This window comes from Bubalus kerabau, chromosome 16 (genome assembly GCF_029407905.1).
Source record: "Bubalus kerabau isolate K-KA32 ecotype Philippines breed swamp buffalo chromosome 16, PCC_UOA_SB_1v2, whole genome shotgun sequence".
Lineage (NCBI taxonomy): Eukaryota > Metazoa > Chordata > Mammalia > Artiodactyla > Bovidae > Bubalus > Bubalus kerabau.
The window spans coordinates 2,732,243-2,746,313 of NC_073639.1; positions in this window are offsets into that span (position 1 = coordinate 2,732,243).

Genomic DNA, 14,071 nt, shown 5'->3' on the forward strand with positions numbered 1-14,071 from the left:
CTATCCTACAGAGTGCTCACCTGTACATGTGGTTTCACCTTCCCCTGTGAGTTGGGTCCCCGAGGTCCGCCCCAGCTCCGAGAAAACAGCCTCTGAGAAAAGATCTCCAGGAACCGCTTTTCGCCCAGGCTGGGAAAAGCTGTTCACAGGAAGTAAGGCAAGTGAGCCTCCTGCAGAGAAAAAGAAGCCTTACTGTCCCTGGAGGAGCAGGCTGCCAGAGTGTGTGAAAACTGACTGGTGCCATAATGGTCTTAGCTCCGCCATTGCTTGTTCCTCCGAACTGGGACTCAGGCCTACTTGGAGAAGGGTTTAGCTGCAGATTTCTACAAACTGCCAAGGGCTACTGCAATGAGAACTCTCTCAGAGGTAAGGGCGAGAATTGTATGGATTCTCAAGCTGTTTTCTGAACGACAGCATTAAACCTGCACAGAGAGAATCAGGCTCTCTGCCGCCATGTTGGGTACGCAGTTTCACACACAGAGGTGTCCGCATAGGAGCCAAGAACGTTCGTCAAAGACTGAGGTTCACTAGAGCTCTCTTAGAGAGCAAAGACTTGTTCATGTGGTTTTGCCTTCCCCTGTATGTGTGGGTCTCTGGGCATAACCCCAGCTCCGTGGAAACAACCCCTGAGCAAAGATCTCCAAGATCTGCTTTTCCCCCATGCTGGAAACCAGGGATCATAGGAGGCAGGAAAAGCAAGCCTCCTTCAGGCAAGAAGAGGCAGCCAACCGGCCTGTGTTTGGAAGCCTCTATTTGCAAGGAATGGGTTAGCTTCTCCAGAAGGAGACCTCCAGATCTGCTCAGAAGATAGATATTCCAGAGGCAGGGTCGAGGTTCCTGACTGCCCTTTGCCAGCCTTGCAAAGACATTCCTAGATTCTAGCAATATTTTCCATGAAGGAGCAGGCATCGGGAATATGTCACAGTTGACGGGTGCCTCACTGGCCTCAGCTCAGCTATTGCCTTTCCTTTCAAACTAGGATCAGGGCCTACTTGGTGAAGGGTAAGGGTCTGCTTCTTTCCAAACTGCCAAGAGACACAGCAATGAGACCTCTGTCAAGGCGAGGGAAGCGTAAGCGGATGGATTCTCAAACAGGTGCTTTGCCACAAAGCATCAGCACCCCATGGAGAGAATCAGGCTCCCTGTGCCCCTATGTTCGGTGTGTAGCTTTACACACAGAGGTGTCTCTGTACGAGCCAAGAATGTTCCTAAGAGATGAGACACACTAACGTCTCCTACAGAGCATAGACCTGTCCATGTGGTTTTTCCTTCCCCTGTGAGATGGGTCCCCGAGGTCCACCCCAGCTCTGGGGATAGAGCCCCTGAGAAAAGATCTCCAGGAACCGCTGTTTGCCCAGGCTGGGAAACGCAGTTCACAGGAGGCCAGGCAAGCGAGCCTCCCACAGGGAAAAATAGGCCTTACTGTCCCTGGAGGAGCACGCTGCCAGAGTGTGTGACACCTGACTGGTGCCTTACTGACCTCAGCTCCGCCACTGCATGGCCATCCAAACCAGGACCCAGGCCTACTTGGAGAAGGGTTTGGGTGCGGATTTGTAAAAACTGCCAAGGGTTACAGCAATGAGAAGTCTCTCAGAGGTAAGGGAGAGCATTGTATGGATTCTTAAGCTGTTGTTTGAGTGACAGCTTCAAAGCTGCAAAGAGAGAATCAGGCCCTGTGTGCCCCCTTGTTGGGTACGCAGCTCCACACACAGAGGTATCCCCGTGGAATCCAAGACTTTCCTCACATACTGAGGTTAACTAGAGTTCTCCTACAGAGCAAAGACTTGTCCATGTGGTTTTGCCTTCCTCTGTGCGTGTGGGTCTCCGGGCTCGGCTCCAACTCCGTTGAAATAGCCCCTGAAAAAAGATCTCCAAGAACCACTTTTCCCCCAGGCGGGAAGCGGAGTTCACAGGAAGCGGAACAAGCAAGCCTCCTTCGGGCAAGTAGATGCAGCCAACTAGCCTGTGGTTGGAAGCCTCTATTTGGAAGGAATGGTTAGCTTCTCCAAAAGAAGACCTCCAGATCTGCTCAGAAGATGGAAATTCCAGAGGCAGGGTCGAGGTTCCTGACTGTCCTTTACCAGCCTTGCAAAGACATTTCTAGATTCTAGCGTTATGTTCCATGAAGGAGCAGGCTTCAGGAATATGTCAGACTTGACTGGCGCCTTACTGGCCTCAGCTCAGCTATCGCCTTTCCGTTCAAACTAGGACAAGGGCCTACTTGGTGAAGGGTAAGGGTCTGCTTCTTTCCAAACTGCCAAAGGCTACAGCAAAGAGACCTCTGTCAAAGAGAGGGAAGTGGAAGCGGATGGATTCTCAAACAGGTGCTTTGCCACAAAGCATCTGTACCCCACGGAGAGAATCAGGCTGCATTTGCCCCTATGTTGGGTGTGTAGCTTCAAACACAGAGGTGTTTCTATAGGAGCCCAGAATGTTCCTGGGAGATGAGGTTCACTAGAGCTCTGCTACAGAGCATAGACCTGTCCATATGGTTTTGCCTTCCCCTGTGAGTTGGGTTCCCGATGTTCGCCCCAGCTCCGAGGAAGAAACCCCTGAGAAAACACCTCCAGGAACTGCTTTTCGTCCAGACTGGGAAACGCAGTTCACAGAAGGCAAGGCAAGCGAGCCTCCTGCAGAGAAAAAGAGGCCTTACTGCCCCTGGAGGAGCAGGCTGCAAGAGTGTGTGAGACCTGACTGGTGCCTTACTGGCCTCAGCTCCGCCATTGCATGTTCCTCTGAACTAGGACCCAGGCCTACTAGGAGAAGGGTTTGGGTGCGGATTTCTAAAAAACTGCCAAGGGCTACAGCAATGAGAACTCTCTCAGAGATAAGGGAGAGAATTGTATGGATTCTCAAGCTGTTTTCTGAATGACAGCGTTAAACCTTCACAGAGGGAATCAGGCTCTCTGACCCCATAAGTTGTCCCTGTAGGAACCAAGAACGTTCGTCAAAGACTGAGGTTCACTAGAGCTCTCTTAGAGAGCAAAGACTTGTTCATGTAGTTTTGCTTTCCTCTGTATGTGTGGGTCTCCGGGCATAACCTCAGCTCCGTGGAAACAACCCCTGAGCAAAGATCTCCAAGATCTGCTTTTCCCCCATGCTGGGAACCAGGGATCATAGGAGGCAGGAAAAGCAAGCCTCCTTCGGGCAAGAAGAGGCAGCCAACTAGCCTGTGTTTGGAAGCCTATATTTGCAAGGAATGGGTTAGCTTCTCCAGAAGGAGACCTCCAGATCTGCTCAGAAGATAGATATTCCAGAGGCAGGGTCGAGGTTCCTGACTGCCCTTTGCCAGCCTTGCAAAGACATTCCTAGATTCTAGCGCTATTTTCCATGAAGGAGCAGGCATCGGGAATATGTCAGAGTTGACGGGTGCCTTACTGGCCTCAGCTCAGCTATTGCCTTTCCTTTCAAACTAGGATCAGGGCCTACTTGGTAAAGGGTAAGGGTCTGCTTCTTTCCAAACTGCCAAGGGACACAGCAATGAGACCTCTGTCAAGGTGAGGGAAGCCTAAGAGGACGGATTCTCAAGCAGGTGCTTTGCTACAAAGCATCAGCACCCCACGGAGAGAACCAAGATCCCTGTTCCCCAATGTTGGGAGTGTAGCTTCACACACAGAGTTGTCTCTATAGGAGCCAAGAATGTTCCTGAGAGATTAGGTTCACTAAACCTCTCCTACAGAGCATAGACCTGTCCATGTGGTTTTTCCTTCCCCTGTGAGTTGGGTCCCCGAGGTCCACCACACCTCCGGGGAAACTGTCCCTGAGAAAAGATCTCCAGGAACCGCTTCGCTGAGGCTGGGAAACGCTGTTCACAGGAAGTAAGGCAAGCGAATCTCCTGCAGAGAAAAAGAGGCCTTACTGTCCCTGGAGGAGCAGGCTGCCAGAGTGTGTGAAACCTGACTGTTGCCTTACTGGCCTCAGTTCCACCATTGCCTGTTCCTCCGAACTAGGACCCAGGCCTATTTGGAGAAGCGTTTGGCTGCGGATTTCTACAAAGTGCCAAGGGCTACAGCAGTGAGAATTCTCTCAGCGGTAAGGGAGAGCATTTTATGGATTCTCAAGCTGTTTTCTGAACGACAGGGTCAAAATGAACTGAGAGAATCAGGCTCTCTGTGCCCCTATGTTAGGTACGCAGCTTCACACACAGAAGTGTCTCTATAGGAGCCAAGAATGTTCCTGAGAGATGAGGTTCACTAGAAGTCTGCTACAGAGCATAGACCTGTCCATATGGTTTTGCCTTGCCCTGTGAGTTGGGTCCCCGAGGTCCGCCCCAGCTCAGGGGAAGGAGCCCCTGAGAAAAGATCTCCAGGGACCACTATTCCCCCAGGCTGGCAAACGCAGTTCACAGGAGGTAACGCAAGCGAGCCTCCTGCAAGGCACAACAGGTCTTAGTGTCCCTGGACGATCAGGCTGCCAGAGTGTGTGAGACCTGACTGGTGCCTTACTGGCCTCAGCTCCGCCATTGCATGTTCCTCCGAACTAGGACCCAGGCCTACTAGGAGAAGGGTTTGGGTATGGATTTCTAAATACTGCCAAGGGGTATAGCAATGAGAACTGTGTCACGGGTAAGGAAGAGCATTGTATGGATTTTCAAGCTGTTGTTTGAACGACAGCTTCAAAGCTGCACAGAGAGAATCAGACTCTGTGTCTCCATGTTCGGTACACAGCTTCACAGACAGGGGTGTCTCCATAGGAAACAAGAACGTTCCTGACAGAGTGAGGTTCACTAGAGCTCTCCTAGAGAGCAAAGACTTGTCCATGTGGTTTTTCTTCCCCTGTGCGTTTGGGGCTCCAGGCTCGGCCCCAGCTCCGTGGAAACAACCCCTGAGAAAAGATCTTCAAGATCCGCTTTTCCCAGAGGCTGGGATGTGGGGTTCATAGGAGGCGGGAAAAGCAGGCCTCCTTCAGAGAGCAAGAGGCAGCCAAGCGGCCTGCGTTTTGAAGCCTCTACTTGGAAGAATGGGTTAGCTTCCCCTAAGGGAGACCTCCAGATCTGTTCAGAAGTCGGTAATTCCAGAGGCAGTGTGCAGGGTCCTGACTGCCCTTTGCCAACCTTGCAAAGACATTCCTAGATTCTACAGTTATCTTCCTGAAGAAGCAGGCTTTGGGAATATGTCAGACTTGACTGGTGCCTTATTGGCCTCAGCTCAGCTATTGCCTTTCCATTCAAAGTAGGACAAAGGCCTACTTTATGAAGGGTAAGGGTCTTCTTCTTTCCAAACTGCCGAGGGCTACAGCAATGAGACCTCCGTAAATGCGAGGGAAGCATAAGCGGATGGATTATCAGGAAGGTTCTTTGCCACCAAGCATCAGCACCCCACGGAGAGAATCAGGCTCCCTTTGCCCCTATGTGGGGTGTGTAGATTCACACACAGTGGTGTCTCTACAGGAGCCAAGAATGTTCCTGAGAGATGAGGCTCACAAGAGCTATCCTACAGAGTGCTCACCTGTACATGTGGTTTCACCTTCCCCTGTGAGTTGGGTCCCCGAGGTCCGCCCCAGCTCCGAGAAAACAGCCTCTGAGAAAAGATCTCCAGGAACCGCTTTTCGCCCAGGCTGGGAAAAGCTGTTCACAGGAAGTAAGGCAAGTGAGCCTCCTGCAGAGAAAAAGAAGCCTTACTGTCCCTGGAGGAGCAGGCTGCCAGAGTGTGTGAAAACTGACTGGTGCCATACTGGTCTTAGCTCCGCCATTGCTTGTTCCTCCGAACTGGGACTCAGGCCTACTTGGAGAAGGGTTTAGCTGCAGATTTCTACAAACTGCCAAGGGCTACTGCAATGAGAACTCTCTCAGAGGTAAGGGCGAGAATTGTATGGATTCTCAAGCTGTTTTCTGAACGACAGCATTAAACCTGCACAGAGAGAATCAGGCTCTCTGCCGCCATGTTGGGTACGCAGTTTCACACACAGAGGTGTCCGCATAGGAGCCAAGAACGTTCGTCAAAGACTGAGGTTCACTAGAGCTCTCTTAGAGAGCAAAGACTTGTTCATGTGGTTTTGCCTTCCCCTGTATGTGTGGGTCTCTGGGCATAACCCCAGCTCCGTGGAAACAACCCCTGAGCAAAGATCTCCAAGATCTGCTTTTCCCCCATGCTGGAAACCAGGGATCATAGGAGGCAGGAAAAGCAAGCCTCCTTCAGGCAAGAAGAGGCAGCCAACCGGCCTGTGTTTGGAAGCCTCTATTTGCAAGGAATGGGTTAGCTTCTCCAGAAGGAGACCTCCAGATCTGCTCAGAAGATAGATATTCCAGAGGCAGGGTCGAGGTTCCTGACTGCCCTTTGCCAGCCTTGCAAAGACATTCCTAGATTCTAGCAATATTTTCCATGAAGGAGCAGGCATCGGGAATATGTCACAGTTGACGGGTGCCTCACTGGCCTCAGCTCAGCTATTGCCTTTCCTTTCAAACTAGGATCAGGGCCTACTTGGTGAAGGGTAAGGGTCTGCTTCTTTCCAAACTGCCAAGAGACACAGCAATGAGACCTCTGTCAAGGCGAGGGAAGCGTAAGCGGATGGATTCTCAAACAGGTGCTTTGCCACAAAGCATCAGCACCCCATGGAGAGAATCAGGCTCCCTGTGCCCCTATGTTCGGTGTGTAGCTTTACACACAGAGGTGTCTCTGTACGAGCCAAGAATGTTCCTAAGAGATGAGACACACTAACGTCTCCTACAGAGCATAGACCTGTCCATGTGGTTTTTCCTTCCCCTGTGAGATGGGTCCCCGAGGTCCACCCCAGCTCTGGGGATAGAGCCCCTGAGAAAAGATCTCCAGGAACCGCTGTTTGCCCAGGCTGGGAAACGCAGTTCACAGGAGGCCAGGCAAGCGAGCCTCCCACAGGGAAAAATAGGCCTTACTGTCCCTGGAGGAGCACGCTGCCAGAGTGTGTGACACCTGACTGGTGCCTTACTGACCTCAGCTCCGCCACTGCATGGCCATCCAAACCAGGACCCAGGCCTACTTGGAGAAGGGTTTGGGTGCGGATTTGTAAAAACTGCCAAGGGTTACAGCAATGAGAAGTCTCTCAGAGGTAAGGGAGAGCATTGTATGGATTCTTAAGCTGTTGTTTGAGTGACAGCTTCAAAGCTGCAAAGAGAGAATCAGGCCCTGTGTGCCCCCTTGTTGGGTACGCAGCTCCACACACAGAGGTATCCCCGTGGAATCCAAGACTTTCCTCACATACTGAGGTTAACTAGAGTTCTCCTACAGAGCAAAGACTTGTCCATGTGGTTTTGCCTTCCTCTGTGCGTGTGGGTCTCCGGGCTCGGCTCCAACTCCGTTGAAATAGCCCCTGAAAAAAGATCTCCAAGAACCACTTTTCCCCCAGGCGGGAAGCGGAGTTCACAGGAAGCGGAACAAGCAAGCCTCCTTCGGGCAAGTAGATGCAGCCAACTAGCCTGTGGTTGGAAGCCTCTATTTGGAAGGAATGGTTAGCTTCTCCAAAAGAAGACCTCCAGATCTGCTCAGAAGATGGAAATTCCAGAGGCAGGGTCGAGGTTCCTGACTGTCCTTTACCAGCCTTGCAAAGACATTTCTAGATTCTAGCGTTATGTTCCATGAAGGAGCAGGCTTCAGGAATATGTCAGACTTGACTGGCGCCTTACTGGCCTCAGCTCAGCTATCGCCTTTCCGTTCAAACTAGGACAAGGGCCTACTTGGTGAAGGGTAAGGGTCTGCTTCTTTCCAAACTGCCAAAGGCTACAGCAAAGAGACCTCTGTCAAAGAGAGGGAAGTGGAAGCGGATGGATTCTCAAACAGGTGCTTTGCCACAAAGCATCTGTACCCCACGGAGAGAATCAGGCTGCATTTGCCCCTATGTTGGGTGTGTAGCTTCAAACACAGAGGTGTTTCTATAGGAGCCCAGAATGTTCCTGGGAGATGAGGTTCACTAGAGCTCTGCTACAGAGCATAGACCTGTCCATATGGTTTTGCCTTCCCCTGTGAGTTGGGTTCCCGATGTTCACCCCAGCTCCGAGGAAGAAACCCCTGAGAAAACACCTCCAGGAACTGCTTTTCGTCCAGACTGGGAAACGCAGTTCACAGAAGGCAAGGCAAGCGAGCCTCCTGCAGAGAAAAAGAGGCCTTACTGCCCCTGGAGGAGCAGGCTGCAAGAGTGTGTGAGACCTGACTGGTGCCTTACTGGCCTCAGCTCCGCCATTGCATGTTCCTCTGAACTAGGACCCAGGCCTACTAGGAGAAGGGTTTGGGTGCGGATTTCTAAAAAACTGCCAAGGGCTACAGCAATGAGAACTCTCTCAGAGATAAGGGAGAGAATTGTATGGATTCTCAAGCTGTTTTCTGAATGACAGCGTTAAACCTTCACAGAGGGAATCAGGCTCTCTGACCCCATAAGTTGTCCCTGTAGGAACCAAGAACGTTCGTCAAAGACTGAGGTTCACTAGAGCTCTCTTAGAGAGCAAAGACTTGTTCATGTAGTTTTGCTTTCCTCTGTATGTGTGGGTCTCCGGGCATAACCTCAGCTCCGTGGAAACAACCCCTGAGCAAAGATCTCCAAGATCTGCTTTTCCCCCATGCTGGGAACCAGGGATCATAGGAGGCAGGAAAAGCAAGCCTCCTTCGGGCAAGAAGAGGCAGCCAACTAGCCTGTGTTTGGAAGCCTATATTTGCAAGGAATGGGTTAGCTTCTCCAGAAGGAGACCTCCAGATCTGCTCAGAAGATAGATATTCCAGAGGCAGGGTCGAGGTTCCTGACTGCCCTTTGCCAGCCTTGCAAAGACATTCCTAGATTCTAGCGCTATTTTCCATGAAGGAGCAGGCATCGGGAATATGTCAGAGTTGACGGGTGCCTTACTGGCCTCAGCTCAGCTATTGCCTTTCCTTTCAAACTAGGATCAGGGCCTACTTGGTAAAGGGTAAGGGTCTGCTTCTTTCCAAACTGCCAAGGGACACAGCAATGAGACCTCTGTCAAGGTGAGGGAAGCCTAAGAGGACGGATTCTCAAGCAGGTGCTTTGCTACAAAGCATCAGCACCCCACGGAGAGAACCAAGATCCCTGTTCCCCAATGTTGGGAGTGTAGCTTCACACACAGAGTTGTCTCTATAGGAGCCAAGAATGTTCCTGAGAGATTAGGTTCACTAAACCTCTCCTACAGAGCATAGACCTGTCCATGTGGTTTTTCCTTCCCCTGTGAGTTGGGTCCCCGAGGTCCACCACACCTCCGGGGAAACTGTCCCTGAGAAAAGATCTCCAGGAACCGCTTCGCTGAGGCTGGGAAACGCTGTTCACAGGAAGTAAGGCAAGCGAATCTCCTGCAGAGAAAAAGAGGCCTTACTGTCCCTGGAGGAGCAGGCTGCCAGAGTGTGTGAAACCTGACTGTTGCCTTACTGGCCTCAGTTCCACCATTGCCTGTTCCTCCGAACTAGGACCCAGGCCTATTTGGAGAAGCGTTTGGCTGCGGATTTCTACAAAGTGCCAAGGGCTACAGCAGTGAGAATTCTCTCAGCGGTAAGGGAGAGCATTTTATGGATTCTCAAGCTGTTTTCTGAACGACAGGGTCAAAATGAACTGAGAGAATCAGGCTCTCTGTGCCCCTATGTTAGGTACGCAGCTTCACACACAGAAGTGTCTCTATAGGAGCCAAGAATGTTCCTGAGAGATGAGGTTCACTAGAAGTCTGCTACAGAGCATCGACCTGTCCATATGGTTTTGCCTTGCCCTGTGAGTTGGGTCCCCGAGGTCCGCCCCAGCTCAGGGGAAGGAGCCCCTGAGAAAAGATCTCCAGGGACCACTATTCCCCCAGGCTGGCAAACGCAGTTCACAGGAGGTAACGCAAGCGAGCCTCCTGCAAGGCACAACAGGTCTTAGTGTCCCTGGACGATCAGGCTGCCAGAGTGTGTGAGACCTGACTGGTGCCTTACTGGCCTCAGCTCCGCCATTGCATGTTCCTCCGAACTAGGACCCAGGCCTACTAGGAGAAGGGTTTGGGTATGGATTTCTAAATACTGCCAAGGGGTATAGCAATGAGAACTGTGTCACGGGTAAGGAAGAGCATTGTATGGATTTTCAAGCTGTTGTTTGAACGACAGCTTCAAAGCTGCACAGAGAGAATCAGACTCTGTGTCTCCATGTTCGGTACACAGCTTCACAGACAGGGGTGTCTCCATAGGAAACAAGAACGTTCCTGACAGAGTGAGGTTCACTAGAGCTCTCCTAGAGAGCAAAGACTTGTCCATGTGGTTTTTCTTCCCCTGTGCGTTTGGGGCTCCAGGCTCGGCCCCAGCTCCGTGGAAACAACCCCTGAGAAAAGATCTTCAAGATCCGCTTTTCCCAGAGGCTGGGATGTGGGGTTCATAGGAGGCGGGAAAAGCAGGCCTCCTTCAGAGAGCAAGAGGCAGCCAAGCGGCCTGCGTTTTGAAGCCTCTACTTGGAAGAATGGGTTAGCTTCCCCTAAGGGAGACCTCCAGATCTGTTCAGAAGTCGGTAATTCCAGAGGCAGTGTGCAGGGTCCTGACTGCCCTTTGCCAACCTTGCAAAGACATTCCTAGATTCTACAGTTATCTTCCTGAAGAAGCAGGCTTTGGGAATATGTCAGACTTGACTGGTGCCTTATTGGCCTCAGCTCAGCTATTGCCTTTCCATTCAAAGTAGGACAAAGGCCTACTTTATGAAGGGTAAGGGTCTTCTTCTTTCCAAACTGCCAAGGGCTACAGCAATGAGACCTCCGTAAATGCGAGGGAAGCATAAGCGGATGGATTATCAGGAAGGTTCTTTGCCACCAAGCATCAGCACCCCACGGAGAGAATCAGGCTCCCTTTGCCCCTATGTGGGGTGTGTAGATTCACACACAGTGGTGTCTCTACAGGAGCCAAGAATGTTCCTGAGAGATGAGGCTCACAAGAGCTATCCTACAGAGTGCTCACCTGTACATGTGGTTTCACCTTCCCCTGTGAGTTGGGTCCCCGAGGTCCGCCCCAGCTCCGAGAAAACAGCCTCTGAGAAAAGATCTCCAGGAACCGCTTTTCGCCCAGGCTGGGAAAAGCTGTTCACAGGAAGTAAGGCAAGTGAGCCTCCTGCAGAGAAAAAGAAGCCTTACTGTCCCTGGAGGAGCAGGCTGCCAGAGTGTGTGAAAACTGACTGGTGCCATAATGGTCTTAGCTCCGCCATTGCTTGTTCCTCCGAACTGGGACTCAGGCCTACTTGGAGAAGGGTTTAGCTGCAGATTTCTACAAACTGCCAAGGGCTACTGCAATGAGAACTCTCTCAGAGGTAAGGGCGAGAATTGTATGGATTCTCAAGCTGTTTTCTGAACGACAGCATTAAACCTGCACAGAGAGAATCAGGCTCTCTGCCGCCATGTTGGGTACGCAGTTTCACACACAGAGGTGTCCGCATAGGAGCCAAGAACGTTCGTCAAAGACTGAGGTTCACTAGAGCTCTCTTAGAGAGCAAAGACTTGTTCATGTGGTTTTGCCTTCCCCTGTATGTGTGGGTCTCTGGGCATAACCCCAGCTCCGTGGAAACAACCCCTGAGCAAAGATCTCCAAGATCTGCTTTTCCCCCATGCTGGAAACCAGGGATCATAGGAGGCAGGAAAAGCAAGCCTCCTTCAGGCAAGAAGAGGCAGCCAACCGGCCTGTGTTTGGAAGCCTCTATTTGCAAGGAATGGGTTAGCTTCTCCAGAAGGAGACCTCCAGATCTGCTCAGAAGATAGATATTCCAGAGGCAGGGTCGAGGTTCCTGACTGCCCTTTGCCAGCCTTGCAAAGACATTCCTAGATTCTAGCAATATTTTCCATGAAGGAGCAGGCATCGGGAATATGTCACAGTTGACGGGTGCCTCACTGGCCTCAGCTCAGCTATTGCCTTTCCTTTCAAACTAGGATCAGGGCCTACTTGGTGAAGGGTAAGGGTCTGCTTCTTTCCAAACTGCCAAGAGACACAGCAATGAGACCTCTGTCAAGGCGAGGGAAGCGTAAGCGGATGGATTCTCAAACAGGTGCTTTGCCACAAAGCATCAGCACCCCATGGAGAGAATCAGGCTCCCTGTGCCCCTATGTTCGGTGTGTAGCTTTACACACAGAGGTGTCTCTGTACGAGCCAAGAATGTTCCTAAGAGATGAGACACACTAACGTCTCCTACAGAGCATAGACCTGTCCATGTGGTTTTTCCTTCCCCTGTGAGATGGGTCCCCGAGGTCCACCCCAGCTCTGGGGATAGAGCCCCTGAGAAAAGATCTCCAGGAACCGCTGTTTGCCCAGGCTGGGAAACGCAGTTCACAGGAGGCCAGGCAAGCGAGCCTCCCACAGGGAAAAATAGGCCTTACTGTCCCTGGAGGAGCACGCTGCCAGAGTGTGTGACACCTGACTGGTGCCTTACTGACCTCAGCTCCGCCACTGCATGGCCATCCAAACCAGGACCCAGGCCTACTTGGAGAAGGGTTTGGGTGCGGATTTGTAAAAACTGCCAAGGGTTACAGCAATGAGAAGTCTCTCAGAGGTAAGGGAGAGCATTGTATGGATTCTTAAGCTGTTGTTTGAGTGACAGCTTCAAAGCTGCAAAGAGAGAATCAGGCCCTGTGTGCCCCCTTGTTGGGTACGCAGCTCCACACACAGAGGTATCCCCGTGGAATCCAAGACTTTCCTCACATACTGAGGTTAACTAGAGTTCTCCTACAGAGCAAAGACTTGTCCATGTGGTTTTGCCTTCCTCTGTGCGTGTGGGTCTCCGGGCTCGGCTCCAACTCCGTTGAAATAGCCCCTGAAAAAAGATCTCCAAGAACCACTTTTCCCCCAGGCGGGAAGCGGAGTTCACAGGAAGCGGAACAAGCAAGCCTCCTTCGGGCAAGTAGATGCAGCCAACTAGCCTGTGGTTGGAAGCCTCTATTTGGAAGGAATGGTTAGCTTCTCCAAAAGAAGACCTCCAGATCTGCTCAGAAGATGGAAATTCCAGAGGCAGGGTCGAGGTTCCTGACTGTCCTTTACCAGCCTTGCAAAGACATTTCTAGATTCTAGCGTTATGTTCCATGAAGGAGCAGGCTTCAGGAATATGTCAGACTTGACTGGCGCCTTACTGGCCTCAGCTCAGCTATCGCCTTTCCGTTCAAACTAGGACAAGGGCCTACTTGGTGAAGGGTAAGGGTCTGCTTCTTTCCAAACTGCCAAAGGCTACAGCAAAGAGACCTCTGTCAAAGAGAGGGAAGTGGAAGCGGATGGATTCTCAAACAGGTGCTTTGCCACAAAGCATCTGTACCCCACGGAGAGAATCAGGCTGCATTTGCCCCTATGTTGGGTGTGTAGCTTCAAACACAGAGGTGTTTCTATAGGAGCCCAGAATGTTCCTGGGAGATGAGGTTCACTAGAGCTCTGCTACAGAGCATAGACCTGTCCATATGGTTTTGCCTTCCCCTGTGAGTTGGGTTCCCGATGTTCACCCCAGCTCCGAGGAAGAAACCCCTGAGAAAACACCTCCAGGAACTGCTTTTCGTCCAGACTGGGAAACGCAGTTCACAGAAGGCAAGGCAAGCGAGCCTCCTGCAGAGAAAAAGAGGCCTTACTGCCCCTGGAGGAGCAGGCTGCAAGAGTGTGTGAGACCTGACTGGTGCCTTACTGGCCTCAGCTCCGCCATTGCATGTTCCTCTGAACTAGGACCCAGGCCTACTAGGAGAAGGGTTTGGGTGCGGATTTCTAAAAAACTGCCAAGGGCTACAGCAATGAGAACTCTCTCAGAGATAAGGGAGAGAATTGTATGGATTCTCAAGCTGTTTTCTGAATGACAGCGTTAAACCTTCACAGAGGGAATCAGGCTCTCTGACCCCATAAGTTGTCCCTGTAGGAACCAAGAACGTTCGTCAAAGACTGAGGTTCACTAGAGCTCTCTTAGAGAGCAAAGACTTGTTCATGTAGTTTTGCTTTCCTCTGTATGTGTGGGTCTCCGGGCATAACCTCAGCTCCGTGGAAACAACCCCTGAGCAAAGATCTCCAAGATCTGCTTTTCCCCCATGCTGGGAACCAGGGATCATAGGAGGCAGGAAAAGCAAGCCTCCTTCGGGCAAGAAGAGGCAGCCAACTAGCCTGTGTTTGGAAGCCTATATTTGCAAGGAATGGGTTAGCTTCTCCAG